A 15943-nucleotide genomic window follows, 5' to 3' on the forward strand; every position below is an offset into this window, starting at 1 on the left:
ACACTTGTTCAAGTTGCATACTGGACCATGATAGGCTTACAAACTGGTTGTGATGCCACAAAATCACACTCATACGTCCACATGTTAAAGTCACCCTCCACTCAGAAATGTGTTTTTCGTATTGTCACCGGAATTGATTTGTGACATCACAACTAGTTTAAAGGCAGTATGAAACTTACACAAAAGTGATGTGGAAGCCTCCAGTGCACAAACACTTAGAATTGACTTTTTAGTGCATGAGGAAACATCTTGTGTCCAGCAGTTAAACTTTTGAAATGAACAATATTTGCATATTAATCAATTCTGGATTTTTTTCAGTGAAGAAGAAGTAGAAGGAGATGGTATTTTAATAAGGTAATTGTACTTTTTTGAGGAAAAACATATGTGACACATTATTATTCCAAGCACAGAAAAAAAACATTTCATTAAATAAATAAAATATTTTTAAATATTGTAAATTTATTTTTGGTTACTGGTCAATACAATTTGTAGAGGTGGGCGCTTGTGTGACCATGCTACAGCCTTGATGCATGTTGACTTATCAGACCTGTAACAATATATTTACATATATGGATTTAGATAAGTGTTTACAAAGGGATTTTTTCAAACCAGACAAAGCAGGTCTCTAGAGAGTTTTAACATATATAATATACAATGCATGCTGAAGCATTCTAATAACCTATCAATAATTCCTAACAAACGTAATTTGATGAGTTGATTGAATGGTCAGATGTACGTTTACTCAATTCATAATTTTAAGCCACAGGACAATAGAATAATCTATGCAAAAGACTTGAACTCATGATTATAAACAATTAGATAATTCAGTCTGGTAACTAGAAATATTTTAGGTAGATTTGACTTGCAAGTTATCTATAATAATAACCGATCTTTTTAGCTACAGTATGAGATTTTATCATGCCAGCATGTAACAAGAACATTTTTCAGGTTTTAAGTGAAAGAAAAAAATGTTGCTTCACTTTCTGATCAGAATACATCAAACTGAAAATAACATGAAACACGGGGCACAAAAGGGTTAATTATTGTGGCAATACACAATATAGTGACTTCCAACACAAAGTGAAAGCATGAAAAATCACGTTCATTATAAACCCACACACACACACACACACACACACACACACACACACACACACATACATTGACCTGAATCATATTGTTGCCTGAACAAACATATAAATGTATTATTGCATTATACAGCCTGAAGCAATCGTCATTACCATAATAATTCATGGTGGTAATTTTCTGTGTTTTTCTATCAGGTTTCACTGTCAATGTTTCGCTTCTGCAAGAGAGACCACAGACAGAGAAACACACCTTGTAGTCCTCCACTGCATTTATTCTCATTTCCGTCCTGTCCTCTCTCTGCTCTATTATCACTCTTAGTGTCAGGCTCTGTGAACTTTGACCTCTATCTTCCATATAATGCTGAAGGCTCATTTATTAAATTCTTTAAATACTACACCTGAAATTCTGGTTTAATTTACTGAAAGGAAGCTTCCAATTGAAAAGTAGAATAAAATAAGATTTAAAAAATGTTTAATATTAATAGGTGAAGTTGTGCAAAGGAATCTCACAACAATAATATTAATAATAAATGTAAACCATCAAATGTTCTGTTTTATTTCATGGGCTAACTCGCACAGCTGAATTAAAGGACCTGCTGCTTGCTCTGGAAGAAAAAAAATGAAACATGAGATATTATCTTAGGTAACGCAACAAATCCCATTCTTATTCATTCTAATGAGGTATAGACCAAAATCCACTGAATATGCCATCAAATATGGTATATTTGTCACACTATGCACAGTGAGCAATAAGATCATTCTTCATTTAGGCACAACATACTGTAAACTATGTACACTGGAAGCAGTGGCCTACCACCAATAGAGCACACACACTATTGGAGAGCTGAGTATTAGAGATTTAATTCTATAATGTGTTGTCATATTTGATAAATTAACTAACAATTTTACAAGTAATGACTCATCCATAATGGATGGAATTGCTATGGTAAATAGACCTGGGAGGAGAATTTGTACATGGAAAATGACTGAATGTGGTAACTAGAAGCACAGGTGAAGTTCACGCAATATATGATATTACATACTGTAGACATTATCTTATTCCTGCGAGACTAGAATAATAAAACTGATGAAGGATCATCTGTGATGGAAGTACACTATATGGGAATGTTATGTGCATTAGTGAGATCACTCTGGGTCAAAGTTATGGAAGTTGGGTGGATGGTTTGCTTCAGTATTCCCTTTGATCCTCTTTCCCTTCATTAGAGAACAGATATCAAATACCAAACATCAAAATAAGCCTATCAGTTTCAAATCAGTTGTTGTGATTACAGCCTGCAGAATCATTTTTGAAGAATTGGAAAACAACTATGAAATTTTAGTTATGTATTTTATGTTTAGCTGAAATCTAACACTTATTTTGCATGTCTGTGATTTAAATGCATGTTATTTAATTTCTCTAAAGATATACATACTGTTTGTATTTGCAACAATTAAATTGAATTTATTTAAATACATGTTTTATGTGGTTGCTTTTACACTGAATACATTTGCACATGAAAATACACATTATAGCTCTTCATGTGCCTGATAGACAAAAAACATTACTGTATGATATGATATGATATGATATGATATGATATGATATGATATGATATGATATGATACGATATTATATTATATTATATTATATTATATTATATTATATTATATTATATTATATTATATTATATTATATTATATTATATTATATATATATGTCCTTAAATGAAGAGTAACATTGAGACAAAGCTGGTCTATTGTTATGCAAATCACATCAGGTGTGTGTGTGTGTGTGTGTGTGTGTGTGTGTGTGTGTGTGTGTGTGTGTGTGTGTGTGTGTGCATGTGCGTGCCTGTGTGTCAGATAGCATGTAATGAATTCATTAGCCAGCATTTATTAACTGGTCATTTGCATAAGGCTACAAAGACAAAGCTGGGGATCCAACAGAGATGTGACTTACATGAAAGAGTGGACCTCAAGTGTGTGTGTGTGTGTGGGTGTGTGTGTGTGGATGCTTGCATTATTTTATGCATGCATGGTGGTGTATGTTTGTGTGCATGCATGAGAAACAGAGAGGAGAGAAATCAGGAAAGAGTCCAAGGGGACGAGAAAGAGAGAGAGAGGGAGAGATCTAAATCTCAATCTGCTGTGTGCGGTTTGTGTGTGTGTGTGTGTGAGAGAGAGAGAGAGAGAGAGAGAGAGAGAGAGAGAGAGAGAGAGAGAGAGAGAGAGAGAGAGAGCATGAGTACATGCTTGCCCACGAATAATCTGCTGTTTTTCCTTGTATGTAGATGAGTCTGTCCACTATGTGTATATGTGTGTGTTACAGCAGTGGGTGTCTCTGGGCTAATGAATGTATGTGAAAACTTACATCAAGCTGAATGTGTGGCTCTTGAGTCGAGTGAAGCATAATAATGGCCTGGATTTCACCCTGTAAACAGATTTTTGTGTCCATATTACTGTAAATGAATAAAGACTAGAAAAGAATACAATCCTGGTTGGGTTTAATCTTTAACAATTCATTACATTTTATAATCTTATGTATATTTTTGGGTACAATGTTATTCTGAAATGTGCAACTGTAGCTGTATAGCTCTTTCAGAGTAGAGTATATCTAGTGGAGTAGAGGTATAAAGTAACATAAACTAATAATACTCATGTAAAGTACAAGTACCCCAAAACTGTATTTAAGTAAATGTACTTAGTTACTTTCCACCATTCCCACTTCTTGATTACGCTGCTTAAAGCACTGAAAAATTACATTGAAAGCTAAAAAACAATGTGTCTTCCACCGTCAAGAACCAGCATGAAGCTTTGAAAGTTTGTTAATTCGTCCCAAGTGACTCTAAAATAAAAGAATAAGACAGAGAAACAAAAAGAGGATGCACTGGATGGTGATTTATGTGATGAGAATGAATGGGAAGCTCAAAGACTGATTACAGAAACAATACATCACATCCAAACACTGCAGCAGTCTGATGGAACAGATGGGAAAATATGCATCTCACAATGTCAGTGTCAAACTGGAAGGACGCTTTTCTGTTTTACGTTCTTGAGGAGTTTGTTCTCCTCTTGATCATTTCACTCTCCTCGAGGACAACAGATTAAGGGGTTTCACGGATGACAGTAATCTCAGTTTAAAGCAACACTGAGTTCATCATTGAGTGACAAGTGTCAGGACATGAGTACTACAAACCCAAAAGTTGCATAGTGGAAGTGTTTTAATCAGCACATAAGCGCCCTCTGGAGGAGACACTGATTTTCTGAAAGCTCTGAACATTTAAATGCTGAGAGATATGGGTTAGATGAGCATGTCCTTAATAGGGCAATTAGATTCTTTTTAGGACTCAATGGAGATATGGGGTGGGACTCCTCTGAGAGCCAGCATGGTGAGCTTATGGAATAGACTGCTGTACCTCAGTCAGTCTGCTCTAAAATGTTTAAAGTTAGTCCAAAATACAGCAGCTAGACTTCTAACCAGAACCAGCCATAGATCCCATATTACCCTTGTTCTGGCTTCCCTCCATTGGCTTCCTGTAAAATTCAGAATCAACTACAAGATCCTGCTGATTACCTATAAGGCATGACCATGACCTTGCCCCTTGCTACATTTCTGACCTCCTTGTTCTTAATTCCACTTCTCAACCTCTACGATCCTCAAAACTCTCCCCTGCACAAACCGCAAAACAAAAGGCATTTGCAGTCTTAGCCCCAACTCTGTGGAATCATCTTCCACAAACTAATAGATATGCTGAATCTTTGGATTGTTTTAAATGGTGCCTAAAATCCCATTTATATCGGCAAGCCTTTTTATACACCTCCCTTCCTGTTCCCATGTATTGGTTCATTTCAATTTGGTCGGTTTCTCTCCTAGCCATTTTATATTTTACATTGTAAATTACACTATTTTGTCATTATATTTGTTTTAATTTTACATATGTATGTGTTTGTGAAGCACGTTGGAACTGTTTAAACTCTGTTATAGAGATAATGGAAGTTGTTTTGGTATTATTTATATATATATCGGATTCAAACCTTCACTGTTCACCTTATAATTCTTATTAATAATTTTTGTTGATTTTAATAATTGATAATGATCTTTGATAATCATTAATTATTGCTGATAACCAAACCTGCTCTAACCAAGTCCCAACACTAGATAAATACTTAGCCATCTCATACAAATTTAATTCCGTTCAATTCATTTCAATTAAATTCAATACATTATTGCCATTTCAACAAGTTCATTGGAATTTGGTGCTGTGCAGCTCAAAATACATAGAGTACATGCATACACATATAATTTCTTCCACACCCAATAATGATAAAAAGTACACACCTAAGAGGTAAAAGGTAAAGAGAAACAAGAGTAAAATATTCCAACTCCCCATCTTGACCTCAGTCAATACATGCCAACCTAATCACAGACATAGATTAAAAAGGACAGCTGTGTAGTGCAAATATAAAGTGCACATAGTCATAGACATAAAGACATTAAGTTCACAGCGCATAGTAGCCTGACCACAGACATAGGATTCTAAGGAATGCAGAAAAGCGCAAGTGCAAAATAAAGAGCATATTACAATTAAAGATAAAGTGCAAAATAAAGTGCACATTGCACTTTAAATGGAGGACCCTGAATGGAGGGGGGCACAGGATCGTTAAGAGTTCAACGGGGTATGTACTGTTTTTAAGTCTACTGGTTTTGGTACCAGTGGACCGCCATCTTCTCTCTGATGGAACTAAGTTAAAAAGACTATTTGCTGGGTGAGTGGGGTTGGATATGGGAGTAAAAGATAGAGGACACAAAGAGGAGATTGCAGCCAACTAACCTCGCCACAGTACGCATTATCCTCTTCAACTGTGCCCTGTCCTGTGCTGTTGTATTCCCATACTAGACAGTGATAGAGAACGTCACTGCTGCCTTATAGAAGAGCCTCATGGCCCCTTGAGAAACCCTAAACTTCTTCAGTTGTCGCAAAGAATGCAATCTCTGGTGACATTTCATGATTATAGTGTCCATATTAATTTAATTTTTCCACAATTTCAACCACTTGCCCATTTATTTCCATGGGCTCGAGCTTGTTCCTATTTTTCCAAAAATCTATTACCATCTCTTTGGTTTTACTTACGTTTAGCTCAAGAACCAACTCATCATTGCCTGAGATCAGACCAGTGATGGTAGTGTCGTCAGCAAATTTCATGATTTTGACAGACTCTGAGTTTGATGTACAGTCTGTTGTGTAGATTCAGTAGAGGAGTTGGGATAACACCTTGAGGGGCATCTGTGTTCAGAGTTCTGGGTTTGGAGAACATATTCTTACCACTTGTGGTCTATTACATTAAAATTTCAATATCCAGTGGCATAGACCTTGGTTCTCCCCTGTCATGAGTAATTTGTCAAACAGCTTCCAGGGAAGAATTCTGTCGAGGGCAGTACTATAGTCCACAAACAAGTCCCAGGCATAGGTAGCAGGGCCTTCAAGATGTTGTCATTCAAACCACTGACATTGGGTTTCTTGGGAACTGGTACAATCACAGCAGACTTAAAACAAGATGGAACTTTGCAGGCTGTGAGAGACCAGTTGAAGATGCTAGTTGGTAAGAATGGTACTTCAGGGTAGCCGATGACACTTCGTCTGGTCCAGCAGCTTTCCTACAGTTTTGTTTATGTAACAGGGACCTTACCTCATGCTCCTTGATAATGAAGAGTGGGTCAGTAGAATCTGTGGCTGTGGGGACATTCTGTAGGCTAGCAGATTTTGAGTCGAACCTGCAATAAAATTCATTCAATTGATCCGGGAGGTTGGGATCCTCATCTTGAATGATGTATTTTGCTATGTGGTTAGTAATCTGGTCTAATCTCTGCCACATCACGCTAAAATCATTGCTATTTGTTTTTCCTCCAGCTTAGCCCTATATTCAGATTTACCTTTATTCACAGTTTTTTCTAGCTCATACTTGGATATTTTACACAGTTCTTCATCTCCAGACTTAGATGCGTCATTTTTCTTAACCCACGGTGATTTAACATCTTTGCTGAACCATGACTTATTGTTACTGAAGACAGTCATAGATTTTGATGGAATACAGACATTTTCAGCATAATAAATGTAAGAGGTGACAGTGTCTGTATACTCATCCAAGTTGTCACAGGTTTCTTTAAAAATGTTCCAGTCTGTGGAGTCCAAACAGTCACTTAGCAGTTCTGCTGCCTCAGGGGACCACTGTCCTATTGACCTGGTAGTAGCTTTAATAGTTTTCAGTTTTTGTCTGTACTTGGGAATAAGAAAGATCAAATTATGATCTGACTGTCCAAGGGGGGCTCTTGATAATGCATGATATGCCTGTGGGATGGTGCTGTAGCAATGGTCCAGTATTTCCGCTCTCATATGAACCTTCACTTGTTGCTTGTACCTTGGCAGTGTCTTTCCAAGTTTAATGTGGTTAAAATCTCCCATTAACAAAACTACTGAGTTTGCAAATGAACTCTCCAGGTCTGTAACGTGTGTGGCTAATTTTTGAGCTGCAGCCAAACCAGATGCTTGAGGGGGAGAATAAGCAGCCACTAATATTACAGAGGAGAATTCTCTTGGTAAATAGAAAGGTCTACATTTGATTGAGAGACTCTCAACCTCAGGCGAGCAAAACTTGATAGGCTCTTTGAATCAATACACCACCTTTGATTCATGTAGAAGCATATGCCGCTGCCTCGTTTTTTCATTGATCCTGCTGTCCTGTCGGCTCAGAACAAGGAGAAGTTCTTCTGTTGTAGCGCTGAGGTGGGTACTCTGTGGTCCAACCAGGACTGAAAACATAAACATGAACAGGACTGAAACATAACATGGAGCAGTTGGCATAATCCCTATGTGAATAAAGGAGTTTGTTGGGTTTGTCATCTTGTATGAGTGTGGTGTTTCGGTGTTAGCATTAGTTTCCACTGAGGTCCTTGGCACAAAGTCGCTTGATGAGAAAAACAGTTTAGGTTGTGCATCCTGCAAGGTATCTCTGCAAGTTCAATCCATCCATACTTCAGAAAACAGTCCACATAATCCACTTGTAGACACAAAAAATACATGCACACTGACAAACAGAGCAGCACCAAGTTGCCCTAGGGTGGCGCCATCTTGCCATCTTCAATGCCATAGCTCCCTTCAACTCCATAACTCCACTAAATATTTGGTACAAATTGGAAATCAACCTTGTGGTGGAGTAAAACCTTAAAAAGAAATCAGAGTATTTGTTTGTTTTTTAAATGTGTTAACAACCCCTTATCTTGGATTATTTTGCACTTGTAAAGAGGGAGATTAGTATTGGGTTACCTTATGATTACAGAATGCAAGAAGAGACAGAGAATCAAAGACAATACAAAGGGATCTGCAAAATGCAGCTAGAGGCAGCAATGGCAAGTTTGCATTAGCCATTAGCAGGGATGCCCAGTAGAACTAGGCATGTTTAAAAGTAAACAAAAACAAAATCCTGTCATGAACCTGTTAGGAAATCTGGAAGATAAACCTTTTGAATAGCCCTGCTAACAGACAAAACTATATACAAAATACAAAACATATGCTACATTTTTTAAATAAATATTGTGATGATAATAGTCCAAAATTATGTGAAAATGCATAGTTTTTGGTCAAATAAGATCAAGTTTTCCACAAAAAAGACCACTGCCGGTATTCTACTGAATACCTTAGCTATGGATAATTATCCTTCTGCTTTTTTTCCAGTAGCCTCAGACTTTTCCTTGGTAGGCTGCTCTTGTTTTCTGTTGGACAATTAATAAGAATGCTTCTTGTTTAGCACCGGCACCAAATTACCGCTTTCTTACTGGCTGCTGTTTGTGATCAATAATGAGACCTAATTAAAGTTTGAATGTCAAATTTCTAACTGTTGCATTTGTTTAATACTCATAAATATAGTTTCTATTCATGTGGCTTTTTTGATCTCTGGGAAACTAATGATAATGATATTCCAACTGTCCAGTTAAATGAAATTTGTTATTTGGCATCCAATGACATGCTTTTTTTAATGATATAACACAGAATAATACTCAACATTAATATTCAGAGAAGACAATTTGCCTACATTTTAATTGATGGGGGGCGGTAAGAGACCTGGATAATGGATAGAGGGGCGCTGGCCCAAAAAAGGTTGAGAACCACTGGTTTAGAGCATCTTCCCAAAGTGCCTGAGGCGAGCTGGAATCTCTGGGTCCAACGCAGGGGGTTGGAAAGGGTTAAGACGAATAGGCAGTCTTCACTTTAATCTTCATAATGGAAGCTAAAGAGGACTAATGATACCTTCTCTCTCCTCCTCCCATGCCTCCCTCCATCCCTTTCTCCTTCCCTATCTCCACACCTCCATTCTTAACCCCCTGACCCTCCTCCTTTGCCGTTTCTCTCTCTCCACCCCCCTCTCTCTCTTTCTCTATTAGCTTCTTATTCCTTTTCTTATTCATCCCTCTGTCTCCATTTGCATCTCTCCATCCCTTCTTTCTCTCCTTGGACACAGCCAGGCGTTACCACAGTGACAAATGGACCCTTACATGCCACACTGTTACCTTGAGTGTGTGTGTGTGTGTGTGTGCGTGTGTGTGTGTATGTGTGTGTGTGTGTGTGTGTGTGTGTGCGTGCACGCATGCATGTGACATGGAGGGTGTGGATTTCTAGCTACGCATTGTGTATATGTATGCAGTTGTTTGTGTATCTACGTATATCTATATGGGCCAGTTTGTGTGTGTGTCTGTGTGTGTGTGTCTGTGTGTGTGTGTGTGTGTGTGTGAGGGCTGTAGCTCTGTGACAGTGACTGATAGCCAGTCGTGGTAAACGATGCAGAACTTTCTTTAATAGGAGATACAAGAGGTGGTTAAAAATCCTGCCTAATGGAGAAATATGATAGAGGGAGGGAAGGAGGGATATGTGATGAAGATAGAGAAAGAGAGAGAGAGAGCTAATATGGAGAAAGATACATAAGAGAAAAAGGAGTAGAGAGGAAAAGGAAAAGGTGAAGGACGTGTTCTTAAATTAAAACTTGTGTTTGATGCCAGATTATCTCCAAAGTGGTACTGTGACATCATGGGCTGGGGCCCATTGAGCTGCAGAGTGAAAAATTTAAACATCGCAGTATAATAGGGCTTTTTACCTTTTTTTGTTGACCACTTGGGGGCAGTGGAAATAACTTGTGAACAAGTCTGTCTTAAAACAGCAGTCAGGTGCTCAAATGAACATTGAAAACATGTTTTTCTTGCTGTAATCATTCCTCCTGTTCATATTGGCCAGTAGAAGATCCCTTTATAATGCACTTACAATGCACGTGATGGGGACAAAATCCACAGTCTTCCTCCTGTGCAAAAATATATTTAAAAGTACATCTGAAGCTAAAATGGAGCTTCAGCGTCCAAATGAGTAAAATCAAGTAGATATTGTCTTTTTAGTGCCAAAGTCCCTCTTTTTCTTACTATACTTCCACCACAGCTCAACAGGGAAACACAAAGAGGGAATTTGATGCTAAAAAGACTGTAAATGTGGCAGACATCCACTTCATATGACTAACTCAGACTGCTGAAGCCTCATATAAGCTTCACATCAACTATTAAATGAATTTTCGCACTAAATGACTGTGTGAACACACTGTGGATTTTGGTCTCCATCACTCACATTGAAAGCACATTTGAAGGAGATCTTTTAATAGCCAGTATGAACAGGAGGAAATAGAGAGAGAGGAAAACTCTGTCATTGTTCATATGGACACCTGACTCTTGTTATAAGACACACTAGAAAAACTGTGAACTTATCCTCTAAGTTAATATGGTGAATGTGTTAGCAAACAGTCGCACATCTGGAGTCACAAATTCACATTTGTCTTTTTCTATTCACTTATATTTTGTGAAGGTGTAAATCATGGAGGCCACTTCATATGGTGATTGACATTAAGCAGTAGAATAGAGCACAATGCACACAGCGATGAGGGAGCAAAATCCCCAGAGTGCCCTTGTAATATGAAGAATATGTCTTATAAAAAGAAGGTACTCATTTACAAGAAGTGGATATACAGAAACAGAACATTATACTGTACTGCACTTCATATGAAATGTTGTTCACATGAAAAGTACTCTTTCACTCCTCCACACATCACTGCATAATGTGGTTGAACCTGTCAAATTATTGTCTGTTACAGAAGTACAAAAATTAGACATGAGGATCAGACAAGCACTTTGTTCAAAGACTTTAGTGACTTTAGGTTTTAGATATTATTATTGTATTATTATACATATTTTTTTTATCAATTAGAGCATTGTATTGTTTTCTAATGAAGCAAGGAACATCCTTACATGTGTGACAGCATTTTTCATTTATTGTACCTTACTCAATACTATCTGTGCTTTATTGTCTTTGTATGTATCTGTTCTTACTGTGTACACTAAAGGAACTCAGTTTTGTTGTATACTGTAAATTGTATACTGAGTATATGGAGAGAATGTCAATAACCTTGACACTTTTGCTGCAATTTTTATTGGTACACTTTGATACATAACAACTTGATATAGGCACCACAGACTAATTTTTGTTCATTAAAAGATACAATTTATCTGAGTCTAATTAATTTTTTCACTTATATGTCATTACAGTTTGGGAAACCAAGCTTCTGCAGGTATAGAGGAGTAATGTAGAGGTTTTGACTGGGTTATATGTGCTGTATGTTGTCTAGAAGAAGGTTGTTTGCTTCTTGCAGTTTAGTTTGATTTGACCCAAGATCATATTCTGATCATTACATGTGAGAAAGAGCAAGGCCTAAATTTGCCACTATATTCTTCTTTTATCGTGAAAATGTCAGGATTGGATTGAATACATTTTTTGTAATGTTTTTTGCTAATTTTCTTAAACAACTATGCAATAAATGTGGCTCAACAGCAACAGTGTGGGCTGTATACTGTTAATGCATAAATATTGAGACAGTATGAAGTCAGAGGAAGATATGTGTGTCATGCTGTCTCCACATACTGCACATTACACATGTGAATCTCTTAGTGTGTGTCTGCATGTGTGTATGTTGATGGATAGCCTTCATCACTGGACCCCTCCCCTCAGCCCCTTCAGAAACAAGGGGAGGGGTGGATGAGAGGAGAGAGTGGAGGGGTAATACAAGAGGGAGAGACAGACAGGAGGCTGGGAGTTCTTTACTGTTCATACAATGTAGATGAAAACCTCAACAAGTACTGTAAAAGCTGAAAATTTGTACTTCAACCTCAGTCACGGTTGTGTCTCAAATCAAATATGCACTTAGTCAAATTCACGTGATCTGACTTACAAGGTTCAAATACAGACAATACATAAACATGTATCAGCAAATGGGGGCATTCACACATGATGAAATATGTGGTTTCAAGCTGAGACATACTATGAAAACACTACATAAAGTGCTGTACATATTTACTGAAAGCATATAAAAGCTGCTAAGATAAAAAGAGAGAAACATGATAAAAGCACATAGGCTACGGTTAAGAACTTATAAGTTATAAGTCCTCATCCATGCCTCCTGGAAATAAGCTTTTGAAAAAAATCAAAATTCTTCTCTCGTATTTCAAAAAAATGACATCACCACCCATTTGGCTGGGCAGAGGTTCAGTTGTAATCCACTGGAATTGTCTCTAACAACTGTACCCATAATATATATTTTTTTTACTTGCATGCATTTCACCAAAAGCACCACAAGATGGTGATGCTTGACCAAAATGTGCATGAAACAACTCAGCATCAGCTGTACCATGACAGCTAAACTGTGACACTGAAGATATTTGATTTGATTATTTCTTCCTTTTTTCTTTTCTTTTCTTTCTTTCTTTCTTTCTTTTTTCTTTCTTTCTTCTCATCATCAGACTATTAAATCTGCCGTATTCAATCAGTTTCTCTCAGCATTTGCAGAGGAAGTTGGCATGATTTGAATAGAGATTTGACTATAGTGGTGTGTAGTTTGCAGCAGAGATGAAGGTCACCTAACTGTCACTGATACAGCAGTAGCCTCAGGTGATATACTTTCATATGCCAGAAGGTGTTGTTCTACATAGTGTGGTCTATGTGGGCAAAACAATTCTGAAGGTATTAATACTGTGATACTTTTATGTTTTTTCAAAGGACCAGTTCCAAAAACAGTTTCATCCTCCTTCTTTTTCTTCTTCTCCTACTGATAAACTGTGTGGTTATATGATGGTAGGTGTAATTATTTCAACATATCTGAGATTCCCTGTTCTTAATAATATCAGCTGTGATCAGTATGAGTGAAACCTTATCTGTGATTGCGTGCTCCTTTGTGGGGATATCTGTGAATCCTTTGCTGTGCCACTGCTGTCTGCCTTATTTTAATACAGGAAATCAAACACAAAAGAGCACAGAGCAGCCTATTCTCTCTCTCATGAAAAACAGTTTAATGGCCGCCGGAGAGGTCTGGATAAAGAGATGAGAACATGTGGATTAGGATCACAGCAGTGCTATTGTTCCTGATTTGCATGAGTCACCACTGACAGAAACTGACACATTTTTCTATCAGCATGTTCATCAGCTTTTTGTTGCAGGTAAAAGCCTCCAGCTGAGACTGAATATGAGTTTTAAAGGAGTAGCTGAGCTTCAAAAAGGTACTCTGTTGATTTAGTATTGCACTATCATAAAGTTGCAGGACTCTAAAGAGACATATTTTTCATTTAAATTGTCAAAATTACATATTCATTAATCTGGTATTACTTATTTCAAGTTTCACAGTGCTCCTCACAGCTGTTGCATGTGATGGCAGTCCTCTTCTGTTCTGTTGCAGTTCCATTTACTGTATTTCGAGTTCAGTTCTGTTTTGTTGACCTATTTTAGGGCCTCAGTTTAGTTATAATTAACTTTTGCTTTGGTCTTTGTCAATTTGGTGGTGAATAGAAACCCACCTTTTGTGAAATTGCAAACTTGTGTCCTGTGTAGGAATATGCATCATGTAAGCATATTAATTACTAAAATATAGAAAGTATTGAAACATTTTTGACACAGAGCCCCTCTTCATGCTGGAGCCACTTTAAAGCCCTATCATTAGTTGATTGATTTATTTATTGACAGTGTGCAGTTTGAAACATTGAAGATGCACTGCACCAGAGTTAGCTTGAAGCTAGTTTGCATCTGTAGTCCCCAACAAAAAACATACAACAGCACAACAAGAAACAGTACAAATAAAAAAAAAACAAAAAACAAAACACACACACACACACACAGAACACACCATACAAAATACAAAACTACACACAGCACACAGCACATCACACCCACAATGACAATTAGAAGTTGTCAAATTTAAATCAAGACCATAGATGGAGTTTAGACTCAATGGTCACACAGCTGATTAGTCTTTAGTAGATTTTTTCATTTGGCCTTGAATGTATTGATTGAACTACAGTTCTTAATAGCATTGGGTAGGGCATTCCACTGAGTTGTGGCTTTCACAGAGAAAGCTGACTGCCCAAATGCAGTGCAACGAAATGGTATGGTACAATCTTGTATAGATGATATTCTGGAGGATCTAATAGAACTTACTGAGCGAGTGTACACAAAGTCACATAGTGGAGGATGGGCCAAACTGTTTAAAATTTTATAAACAAGGCACAAATTTGAGAATAATCTAAAATTCTCAAAGCTCAGTAAATTGTATTTCTCCAGTACCCTACAGTGATGGAAATACATTGACTTTTTGTCCAGAGTTTTAAGAGTTTGTTTATATAAGGACTCAAGAGGTCTTATGGCTGTTTCTCCACCCCCCAACATGTGATGCAATAAGACATATGGGAAAGAATCATAGCATGCATAAATATCTTGGCTGCGTCCAAAGAGAGACAGTTTCTAATATGTCTAAAATTTGCTAAGTTGTACTTTATGGTTTTAACCGTTTTTTTAAACCTGTTTCTTAAAGTTCAAATTTGGATCCAGTGTCACACCAAGATACTTAAAATCAATAACTATGTCAGTTTTTTCACCTTTGATGAAAATATCAGCATTAGGAGGTTGTACCATAGTCTTAGAGAAAAACATACCCTTTGTCTTGTTTATATTTATACTCAGACATGATTGATCAAGCCAATGTGTGCAGCAGCTAACTCAGATGTTTTTGCATGTGTGTACACAATGGTGTCATCTGCATACACAACCACTAAAGCACAATCCAGATTGTGCTTTAGTGGTGCATATTACCACAGTTTACCTGGGATCTTTGGAGCTGCTCACATATTAATGCATCAGTAATAATAATAATCCATATATATACTGCCATTAATACTGACAGGAGCCATCCTGCCGCATAATGAGTTTATTTTTGATATTTGAGCAACATTTTCCTCATAATATTTATACTAATGTAACATTTTGAATGCAGGACTTTTACTTGTATTTTGTCCACAGTTGCATAGTTTAATGTATCAAATGACAATGTGTAATATCAGAGGTATCCCTTGTAGTGATGAACCTACAGAGAATTATTAGCAACTCTGCAGCTCCCTTCAGCTTTACAGAGCTTTATAGCAAGTTTCAGCTCATTGTTTAGCTGTCTGGCTGCAACTTTACTGTTTTGGTTCACTCTCAGCGCTCTCACAGTGTGGTTTTCAGCAGCAGCAGCTGTTTTCAGAGAAAAAGCTAAAAACCCAATGTACGCTACCTGCTCAGCAAGAAACAGCAAACAGACACAGTTAGCTGTAGACTAGCTGGTGAACATAGTGGAGCATTTAGCAGCAAAAGAGCTAGATATTTCCCCCAGGAGTTGGTAGAGAGCAAAAACAGATCTAAAAGAGAGTGAATATTGGACTTACATTCACCAGGTGGACAGAAACACGATTTCAA

Source organism: Thunnus albacares, chromosome 17, assembly GCF_914725855.1.
Source record: "Thunnus albacares chromosome 17, fThuAlb1.1, whole genome shotgun sequence".
NCBI classification, from domain to species: domain Eukaryota; kingdom Metazoa; phylum Chordata; class Actinopteri; order Scombriformes; family Scombridae; genus Thunnus; species Thunnus albacares.